Source organism: Caretta caretta, chromosome 14 (genome assembly GCF_965140235.1).
Source record: "Caretta caretta isolate rCarCar2 chromosome 14, rCarCar1.hap1, whole genome shotgun sequence".
Taxonomy (NCBI): Eukaryota; Metazoa; Chordata; order Testudines; family Cheloniidae; genus Caretta; species Caretta caretta.
The window spans coordinates 32138681-32150053 of record NC_134219.1 but is presented as its reverse complement, the minus strand read 5'-3'; the positions used below and the strand labels follow the sequence as shown (position 1 = coordinate 32150053).

The 11373-nt window shown below is 48.5% G+C and overlaps 1 long non-coding RNA gene and 1 pseudogene across 2 annotated transcripts; one reads left to right on the top strand and one right to left on the bottom strand.

The window, feature by feature from the left end:
• Positions 1-406: 406 nt before the first annotated feature.
• LOC125629184 (uncharacterized) lies at positions 407-6107 on the bottom strand. 2 transcript variants are annotated; one of them, XR_007354360.2, is made up of 4 exons: positions 5871-6107; positions 1309-1420; positions 1122-1230; positions 407-684 (listed from the first exon to the last, which is right to left on the bottom strand). It is a non-coding gene; the product is annotated as an uncharacterized LOC125629184 (long non-coding RNA). The 2 variants fall into 2 exon arrangements; XR_007354359.2 differs by having other exon boundaries at positions 407-1230.
• LOC125629149 (uncharacterized) overlaps positions 6061-11373 on the top strand; it is a 26117-nt pseudogene continuing 20804 nt past the window's right edge.

Genomic DNA, 11373 nt, shown 5'->3' with positions numbered 1-11373 from the left:
TTTGTATCCACATGATGGTAGGCTAGGTGGGTTTGTTCTGGCAATGCTAAGAACACCAAGGGAAGGTCTTTGATTAGCCATTGTTTTTGTTGTTTCTGTTTGGGCCAGAATAATGGATTAAGGGTGCTTGTGGGCCGAGCTCAGGTTCTGGTGGAAAAAGGTGTTATGAATTATATACACTTTGTGCAGCTGTACCATTTCTTCTAATCGGATAGGCTTTCCTCATTGGTTCCCTCTGGAAAGGAAGGCACATGTGCCCATCTCTTACAAGAGTCACACTAGACCTTTGATAAGTAATAGATGAAAAAATGAAAATCACAGAACTAATAATGCTAAATATAATTTCAATTAACTCATAAAATTTATAAAATAATATTCCTTGAACATATAATCATTAGTCAAGATATGACTAGCAGCAGCAGTGGAAATATTTATTAAAGTGGAATTATTACAAGAATCCTAATCCTTGGACAGATTATTCCATAGAGTCTATATGCAACTGGCTAGATCTTGGGTCATGACTTTTGTTCTTGTACTATAAACCATCATATTCTGCTTACTTGTCTGCTCCAACACATGGTATATATTTCTAATACAATTTTGTGTTTCTTATTATCATGCAATCTTCATTTTCTTTTTCACAAGTGACAAGGTTGCAGTACATGCAGTACTCCTCTATGCTCTCTGAAAAATCAATATAATTTACTCAAATGATGATTACATTATGACCAAAACTCTAAACAGATATATTGATTTAGTCATTAATGTCATTTATATCAATTAAGTTACTGGTTTGCAAATATTTATGTCTTTTGGCGGTCATATTTTAAATTATGTTTGGTACCCCAGTGTATGTTTCTCAAACTTTTTGTTTACTACTGGTGGATATAACGATATCTAATTAGATTTCATTGCTCTATCAATATCAACCGTTCACCCTTTCCACATTTTTCACTACTTAAAGAAATTATTCATACAGAGTCACCATTATAGAACCAAACTTGATATACCCCACTGCAGGTGTATGAAGATAATTGCTTGTGTTGTGACATTATTCCACTCTTCCTGTTATCTTCCCCATATATGATTGGCACACTAGGTATATGTAACAAAGTTATTACCTGACTCTTTTATTAAAAGCATTGCTATTTTTCTTCTATAAGTAGATAGAGCCTTTTGTGTGGTTTCTAAAGTACCGATGTCTTTATGCTGTAAATTGATTTCTGCAAACTAATAACACATCTAATTAGAAACACATCATAATTACACATCATTAATAAATAATCAGGAAAATTTGGTATTGAATACCTTTAGGATGAGTGGCCCACAGTTGTGCCTATGTATTTGTCTCTTGTGTTTCACAGTTTTTGTTTTCCAGAGTCCCATTGTGGATTTTCCAGTTTCTCAGTAGATGAAGGATCTGAAATTTGTAGGGAGTACACTAGCTGACAGTATAAGTGGGTTTCACTTTTTCTTATAGTTACTGCAGATGTTTAGTAATCCTTTCTTTTTCTATTTAATGCAACAACTTAATGTTTATATACACACACACACTTGGTTTAATATTATTGTATCAGAGTTGTACACTATATATCACTTGATTTGCTATGGCCTGTTTTGCTAATAGCATTTAGCATGAGAGAGAAGATGTTAGTGGTTTAGGCCCATGTTCAATGATGTAGTTAGCCATGCTCAAATTGCACAAGTTCACTCAATGTCCATTATTAAGTATGGTGAGTACAAGTACGTGCTATTTTGCACCCCCCTACCCCAGCAGGAGCAGGAGTTTGGGCGTGGCAGGGGGCTAAGGACTGGGGGTAGGGGCACGGGAGCAGTGTTCCCTTTAATTTTTTACATCCATGTGCAGAATGAATTTTGTTATGTGCATCAATATGGAAGTGATGTGTGACAGGGGTGGGGCTGAGAGGTTTGGAGTGTGAAAGGGGCTCAGGGCTGGGGCAGAGGGTTGGGGTGTGTGGGGGTGAGGGCTCCAGCTGGAGGTGCAGGCTCTGGGGTGGGGCCAGGGATGAGGGATGAGGGGTGCAGGAGAGGGCTCAAGGCTGGGGTAGAGGGTTGGGGTGTGAGGGCTCCGGCTGGGGGTGTGGGTTCTGGGGTGGCACCGGGGATGAAGGGTTTGGGGTGCAGGCTACCCCAGGACTGCGGCAGGGAGAGAGTACTCCCTGCAGCCCTCTCTCTCCACAGCAGCTCGGGGTTGGGCCAGGGAAGAGGCACCTTTCCACAGCTGCAGCAGCTCTGGTGGAGTGTGGGTGGGCTCAGCTGCGGGAGAGGTGCTTCTCCCCACCTCCACAGCCCTTGATAGCCAGCTGTGCGGCTGCGCAGCTTAGAGGAAACTTAGCACAGGAGGGGGTGAGGGCTCTGGGTGGCACTTACCTCAGGGGGCTTCATGGAAGCGTCATATGCCTCCCTCAGTTCCTAGGCAGAGGCGCAGTCAGATGGCTCTGTGCACGGCTCTGCCCGCAGGCACTGACCCCGCAGCTCCCATTGGCCATAGTTCCCGGCCAATGGGAGCTGCGGAGATGGTGCTCGGGGCAGAGGTAGCGTGCAGAGCTTCCTGGCCACACCTCCACCTAGGAGCTGAGGGAGGGACATGTCAGTGCTTCCAGGGAGCCTCATGGAGCCAAGTAGGGAGCCTGTCAGCCCCCCTCCCTGCACTAGCAGGGGTTCCAGGCCGCCCACCCGCCCCTCCCACAGTACCAGCGGGTGTCCCGGGCTACTCCCCCCAGAGCACCCATGGTGCCCCCCAGGCTATTCCCCCCAGAGCACCCCCGGGCTGTCCCCCCACTCCCCCGATTTAGTGAGGGTATAAAGTACAAGTCATGGACAGGCCACGGGCCGTGAATTTTTGTTTACTGCCTGTGACCTGTCCATGACTTTTACTAAAAATACCTGTGACTAAAATGTAGCCTTATGTATAACTCATGATTTTGAACGCTTGTGGTTGTCAAGGTATCTTGGGGTTGTAGAGGTGTGTTCATTATGTTGTGAAGGCCAAAACTATAACTGGGTTCAAAAAAGAACTAGATACATTTCTCAGGATAGGTCCATCAATGGCTATTAGCCAATATAATCAGGGATGAAACCCCATGCTCCTGATGTCCCTAAACCTCTGACTGCCAGATACTGGGAGTGGATGACAGGGGATAGATCACTCCATGATTGCCTTTTGTGTTCATTCTCTCTGAAGCATCTGATATTGGCCATTGTCGGAAGACAGGATACTGGGCTAGATGGACCATTGTCTGTCCCAATATGGCCATTCTTATTTCAGCAAAAATTACAGTAGGTTTTTGCCTTTCAGAAGGATTTAATATGAGATCATATGCTGCTCTTATTGACTATTTGAGAATCAAGTTCTACACTTAAGTAATGACATGTGAAAAAGCTCTAAGGGTTGGACTGAGAGGCAAAATAACAGCTGGCAATCCTCACTGGTGGATTAAATGAAAAGAAAGTTTTGACACCAGGCCAGGTAATCAGTCTGACTGGAAGTTACACGATCCAACGGAATAAACTTGTGCTATACAAATAAGAGGAAAAACTTAGAGTTAAAAATTCCAAATGAAAAACCACAGTAAAAAACATAGCAAGTGCTATACTAGAAACAAAGATGTCATTGCTAAAACTACTAGCAATTATTTACTTATAAATATTTTCAATGAGTATTTGCTATTAAAAGATAAGTTAAATAGCACAATGACCTGCATCTGCACAATTATAACAAAGATAAATGATGAAGTGCTAAGAGTAATAAGAGTGACAAAAATAACATTTGAAAAACAAAACATATTTAAAATGGATTGCAAGGAAGCAAAGCAATTCAGGGAATCACAGCAGCAGATAAGACCAATTTGCGAACTGCTAGGAGACTTTATGTAGACATACAAATTGATAAGGGATTCTTTTAAATACTCAAAATGTGTGACACAGAGTTTTTGGGGGTGTTGGTAAAATATTTCACTGAATCAAGTCTTCTATGGCACATCAGTAAGTTATATCTGAATCTGAAGCCCGAGCTCCACCCTGGGCTGTGGGGCTTGGGCTGCAGCCCCCTTTTCTCCCACTTGGGGTGGCAGCGCTTGGGCTCCGACCCCTCCCAGGGGTCATGTAGCATCTTTATTGTCAGAAGGGAGATCGCAGTGCAATGAAGTTTGAGAACACTTGCATGAGCTGTTATGTCTAGGTACTGGGATTTATGTTCCTTTAAGAATCCAGCCCTGCGAAGCCCGTGCTGAGACATACCGTCCTGGGAGAGGAGAAATAAAAAAACCCCTCTGCCCTCCACCCTATTTTTGCAAACACAGCAGGTGGCTTAACCCATTGAGGTAACTGTTACTCCCTCTGCAGCTCCCTGTTCCAGGGTTTTGCCCTCTGCCACCCTCTGGCAGCGCCTCACCCCTGAGCAGTACTGGATTTACAATGGCACCAGTGGCGCCTTGGCGTTGGGTCCACACTCAAAAGGGGCCCCGACCTGGCCCGCTCACTTGCGCTGCGCCCAGAGCAGCTGGCTCCTCTACACCCCCCGTCTCCTCCCTGCCACTGTTCGCCCCACTCGGCTGCCGGGCCCAGGGCTCCCCTCCACCCCCTGGCCCTGCCCGCTGACTCCTCCCCACCCCATGACCCCTTCCTCCTGTCCACTGCTTGCTCCTCTCAGCTGGCAGTTGGCTGAGGGCTCCTCTCTGCCCCCATCATTGGCAGGCAGCCACCAGCGGAGACGAGGGTGGAGAGGAACCCTCAGCCACTGCCACTCCAGCCTGGTGACCATCCGCTTCGGGTTCCCTGGGATGGGGCCTGCCACTCCCTGCCGCTCTGCAGAAGTGATGGCCTGGGGAAGTTGGTGCCTGTCCCCCCACTCTGCTCATGCAAGGAAACGTCTCATCCGCCACGTGCAGCACCAATGCCAGGCGGGTAGGGCTGGGTGGGGCCCTGGGGGACAGGACCGCTTTGTGCTCCCGAGCTTCAGCTGTTCTGCCCCCTAGCACTGTGCTGGGAGGGGGATCCCTGCTCTGCAGTGGCTCAGCAGGGTCTGGGGGCAGGGCTTGGGGTAATGGGTCGTGAAGGGGATGCTGGGATGTGAAGGGGTGGGAGGTGCTGGGGAGTGGGGAAGGTTTGTGTGATTTGGGGTGCTTGGCAGTGAGGGTCTGTTGGGGGGCACTGTGTAGTTGTGGTGCTGAGGCTGTGGGGAAGGACACTGGGCAGTGGAGATGGAGGAGATGTGTGAGTGTTGGAGCGCTAAGAAGTGGGGCGTCTGTGTGTATTGCTGGGCAGTTGTGGTTGGGCTGAGGGTGGGGGTGCGCTGGGCGGGGTGATGGTGTGGAGGGCGCTGTGCATTTATGTGGGGGGGAGGCCTCTGGGCATAGGGAGTTGGGGAGCGTTTGGGGTTGTGTGGCACAGCATGGGTCCACCCCCAAGGTTCAGGGGGCACGCTGGCAGCACAGGGCCGGGTCAACTGCCGGTTTGTGAAGTGTCCTCACACTGGGCGGAGCAGGGCTAACTCTGCCATTGCCGCTGGCCAGCCTCTCACTCCGGGGACTGACTTCCCCTTGCCATGCTCTATTGCCTCCATGGGGGCCCACAAATATGTTTGGCGGGGGGCCCACAAAAGATTAATCTGGCCCTGCCCCGGCTCCTCCCCCAATTTTGCCCTTCAGCCCCTATCCTAAACCTGCCTCTAGCTGCTTGACCCCCCAGGGCTAGTCAATTTCCACCCCTTCTCAGACCCTGCCCATCCATCCCCCCCTGGATTTGACGCCTTTGCGCCGCTTTGATCCCTGGCCTGCAGTGAGCGGGCAGCAGAATCAGACGGGAGCGAGGGCGGCGCAGGGCTGCCGGAGGGGCTCTAGTTCCCGCACCTGTGGGGCAGCCGGCTCAGCCGCTCCTCTGTCGGCACGGTCGCTACGGCAGGGGGCTCGTGAGCTGCAGTCGCTGCCGGGCTCTGGCGACAGCTAAGGGAGGGAGGCGGCTGCTCCGTCTCTGCCCTGCAGGCTCGGGGTTGAACTTCCTGGGTCAGCAGCTGCTGCTGCTGCCGCCGCCTCCATCTATTGCGATCCCGGAACCGGACTCATCAGTTGCTGCCCAGCGGGGTGTGTGCGGGGAGAGCCCTTCCCCAGCGCCCCTCTGGGCCCAGCGGGGGGACTTTCTCCGGGGGCTGGAACCAGCCCCTGAGCCGGAGCCTGCAGGTGAGGGGAGAGACCCGGGGAAAGGGTTGGGGCCGGGCAGGAAAGTGACTCTGCACCAACGGCCCCTCCTCGCCCCAGCTCTGCTCCCGGGGGGGGCGGGGGTCTGCGAGTCCCGGAGCTGCTGCCCTCCCTGGCCCCCCCTAGTCTCTGCCCCCCTGAGCGCCTGCAGGAGCCGAGCCAACGCCGGGAGAGCGAAGGCCCCGGACCAGGGACCGAGTCTCCCAGCCCGAGAGGAGGGGAGGGGGCAGGAGGGAGATGGGGAACAGATGGCAGGGGCAGCAGGAGCAATCAGTGGGGAGGGAGGTCTCAGCCCTGCCCAGCCCCATTCCGTGCAGCACCCCGGGCAGATTGACTTTCCTGGGGAGAAGGGGAGGAGCAGGGAGAGGAAAAGCCAGTTCCTGCCTCTGCCTGGTCCCCGCGCTGCTGGGGGACTGTGCTCCCCTGGGCCTGGGGACAGTGTCACGGGGATCCTTCAAAGCGGCTCCTTGGATTCTGCTCTTTCATGACAGCTGGAGCTCACAGTGACGCTGTTGGGTGCACAACTTTAATCTAAAAGGCCTTTTTCAGATGCTTATAACATGTTCAGTTACTAGATGAACCTCGCTTCTACCCCCTCTGGCAGTTCCTATGTTGATCTTTGCAGTGGACAGTCTCTCTCTGAGGTGAATTTATTTCTGAAAGTTGGATGAAGAACCAGCTTCTGGGCTGTCTCCCTTCACTTTGCCCACAATTTACCAGGTCTCATTATTGTCAAGCCTAAATTTGGGTCCTCAAACCTCTGTTCTAATTACATTTTAGCACCTTTCTCTTGAACATAAGCACACATCACTTTCATAAGCTACAGTTTGCTGGCTCAGCAATTTGAATCCCAGAGAACTGGACAGGGATTTGGGATCTAACGTCAGGGTTTTTTTTAAAATATCTTGGCTCAAGTATTTTCCCAGAATGGCGGAGTCTGGAATGTCTGTCAGCAGGGAAAGGACTGGGGGGAACTGAAACCTTCCCCATCACCCTCCTCATGCTGACAGGCTGCAGAATAACACCCACGTTTTGCTCCAGGTTGTCCCATGCCCTCCAGAGACAGGGAAGGGAAATGACTGCAGCGGAGCTGGTGACCTTCGAGGAAGTGGCTGTGTATTTCTCTGAGGAGGAATGGGCTCTGCTGGACCCGGGTCAGAGAGCCCTCTACAGGGACGTCATGCAGGAGAATTATGAGACTGTGACCTTGCTGGGTAAGGATGCATAGCCCCTTGGGAAGTAGAAGCTGCAGCTGTCTCTAAAGCACTGGGGCTGGTTTCTGTGCAGGATTCTTCATTGGTCCCCCAGATATCAGGAGGATCAGTCCCTAGCTCCTGTGTGTGAAAGACTGTGCCTTTCACATCCCCTCCCACAGAACAGAAGTTTCAGGGACATAATGATGGTGCTACTCTTCCCATAACCAAGGTTTTCAAGTGAGACAAATTCACTGTCTACTCCCCCTTCCCAAGGCAAATTCCAACTTCTGGGGTCTCTGAGCCCTCTGCCATCTCACCTTAGGACTGCCTCAGTCCCCAGTGGCCAGATTTTCAAATACACTTACAGCAGGTCTACGCTATCGCTTAAGTCAATATAACTTACATCACTCAGGGTGTGTGAAAAAGACAGCCCCTGAGCAACGCAAGTTACGCTGACCTAAGTGCTATCCACACCGGTGCTATGTCGGTGGGAGATGCTCTTACGCCAACATAGCTTCTGCCTCTATTGGAGGTGGAGTAATTATGCCACTGGGAAAGCGCTTTCCCATCGGCATAGTGTGTCTTCACTAGACACACTACAACTGCATATATAGTGTTTCTAGTGCAGCCATAGCCTCTTGGTAATAACGAAATGTTTTTTAAGTACATCAGAAGCAGGAAGCCTGCTAAACAACCAGTGAGGCCCCTGGACGATTGAGATACAAAAGGAACACTTAAAGATGACAAAGTCATTGCGGAGAAACTAAATGAATTCTTTGCTTCAGTCTTCACGGCTGAGGATGTTAGGGAGATTCCCAAACCTGGGCTGTCTTTTGAAGGTGACAAATTTGAGGAATTGTCACAGATTGAAGTGTCACTAGAGGAGGTTTTGGAATTAATTGATAAACTTAACTGTAACAAGTCACCGGGACCAAATGGCATTCACCCAAGAGTTCTGAAAGAACTCAAATGTGAAATTACGGAACTATTAACTATGGTTTGTAACCTGTCCTTTAAATCAGCTACTGTACCCAATGACTGGAAGATAGCTAATGTAATGCCAATATTTTAAAAGGGCTCTAGAGGTGATCCTGGCAATTACAGACCAGTAAGTCTAATGTCAGTACCGGGAAAATTAATTGAAACAATAGTAAAGAATAAAATTGTCAGACATGTAGAAGAACATAAATTGTTGCACAAAAGTCAACATGGTTTCTGTAAAGGGAAATCATGTCTTACTAATCTATTAGAGTTGTTTGAATGGGTCAACAAACATGTGGACAAGGGGGATCCAGTGGACATAGTGTACTTAGATTTCCAGAAAGCCTTTGACAAGGTCCCTCACCAAAGGCTCTTACGTGAATTATGTTGTCATGGGCTAAGATGGAAGATCCTTTCATGGATTGAGAACTGGTTAAAAGACAGGGAACAAAAGGTAGGAATAAACGGTAAATTTTCAGAGTGGAGAGGGGTAACTGGTGGTGTGCCTCAAGGGTCAGTTGTAGGACCAATCCTATTCAACTTATTTATAAATGATCTGGAGAAAGGGGTAAACAGTGAGGTGGCAAAGTTTGCAGATGATACTGAACTGCTCAAGATAGTTAAGACCAAAGCAGACTGTGAAGAACCTCAGAAAGATCTCACAAAACTAAGTGATTGGGCAACAAAACGGGAAATTAAATTTAATGTGGATAAACGTAAAGTAATGCACATTGGAAAAAATAACCCCAACTATACATACAATATGATGAGGGCTAATTTAGCTACAACTAATCAGGAAAGAGATCTTGGAGTCATTGTGGATAGTTCTCTGAAGACGTCCACGCAGTGTGCAGCGGCAGTCAAAAAAGCACACAGGATGTTAGGAATCATTAAAAAGGGATAGAGAATAAGGTGGAGAATATCTTGTTGCCCTTATATAAGTCCATGGTACGCCCATATCTTGAATACTGCGTACAGATGTGGTCTCCTCATCTCAAAAAAGATATACTGGCATTCGAAAAGGTTCAGAAAAGGGCAACTAAAATGATTAGGGGTTTGGAACGGGTCCCATATGAGGAGAGATTAAAGAGGCTAGGACTTTTCTGCTTGGAAGAGGACACTAAGGGGGGATATGATCGAGGTCTATAAAATCATGAGTGGCGTGGAGAAAGTGAATAAGGAAAAGTTAGTTACTTGTTCCCATAATATAAGAACTAGCAGCCACCAAATGAAATTAATGGGCAACAAGTTTAAAACAAATAAAAGGAAGTTCTTCTTCACACAGTGCACAGTCAACCTGTGGAACTCCTTGCCTGAGGAGGTTGTGAAGGCTAGGACTATAACAGGGTTTAGAAGAGAACTGGATAAATTCATGGAGGTTAAGTCCATTAATGGCCATTAGCCAGGATGGGTAAGGAATGGTGTCCCTAGCCTCTGTTTGTCAGAGGGTGGAGATGGATGGCAGGAGAGAGATCACTTGATCATTATCTGGTAGGTTCATTCCCTCTGGGGCACCTGGCTCTGGCCGCTGTCGGCAGACAGGATACTGCGCTGGATGGACCTTTGCTCTGACCCAGTCTGGCCCTTCTTATGTTCTTATGGTGGTGATTGGGAGGGTGAAGCAAAGCAGTGCTGCCACTCCCCCCGGCCCCAGTTACCTCTCTGGAGACACAAACGCTGGAGGAGCAGGCAGCCAGTGAGTTCCCCACCTTCCCATAGGCACTGGGGTCAGACTTAAGTCCTGGGGCTTCAGATGCCATCCCCTGGACTCACCCCCCACCCCGCTGCCCCTGGCATCTCCCTACCCACTTCCCCATCCAGGACTTAATTTGTCCCTGGGCTTGCCAGGGCTGAGTAAATCTGCTGTGAAAAGGGATATTTCTATTTGTTTTTTAATATCACTTTTCACAGCAGAGTTAGTAGTTAGCTGGGAGGCCGTGAAAAGTGATGTTAACATACAATTATCATTTTTCACAGCAGCAGACTTACTAGCTAATAAGTCTTTTAAAAAAGCAACCAAAAGAAACGACAACAAAAAAGACAAGAACGTGAAAAGCACCTTATTTGTGTTTCTGTTCTGTTTTGGTCCAGTAAAGAATAGAGAACAGTATATTTTTATTATTGTCTGCAAAAAAAACCTCTTATATAAATAAATTACAATGATTTGGACATGTGCCTGTGCATATTTGTTTGTTTTTCCTAAAGTTAATTAAGCATTTTAGGAAAAATTGTGAGTGCGGCCACCAGCAAGAGTGGGTGGTCACACTCTGAGGCTACCAAAAATTTATTGAGAACCCCTGGTCCAGTGTCATGGGTCTGGGTCTGGCTGTTGTTAGTGCCTTCACTAAGGGCTCCCTCTTGTGCCAATGTGCCAAACTCCTGGAAGGAGGGTGTTGTTCCTGGGGTCTCTTCCTGGCTGTGGTTGTTCTCTGTGAAGTGATGGTTCCTGGTAGTGAGAGGGGCTGGGTTCTGGGGCTCAGTGAGGGTTAATGACATAATTTATGGTCTGGAAGTATTGTGTGGGGTAGGTCACTTTAGTAGAAAAAAGCGAGGAGGGCTCTTGTGTTCCAGGCTCTGCTCTGTGACTCAGGGGCCTGGATTCAATTCCAGGCTCTTCCACAGCCTCCCTGTCTGACCTCTTGTAAATCACAGTCTGCGGTTTTCAAAGGGGCCCTAGAGAATTAGATATCCAATCTTTTTCCTTCGGTGTCTGGGACCCTTTAGAAGTCCCAGCTTTATTTTTCTAGTCCTTCTTTTCCTCTCTGTGAAATGGAGAAAAAAATCCACTCCCTGTCTGTTTTGTCTTTTTAGATTGACAGCTGTTTTGGGTAGGGCCTGTCTCTCACTACGTGGATGTCTGATGCCTATTTTGAGAGCGAGGATGGGCCAATGGTTAGGGCTCTGACAGCAAACTCCAAAGACCTGGGTTTAATTTCTTGCTCTGATTGCCTCAGACTTTCTGTGTGGCTTGTGTATGTCAC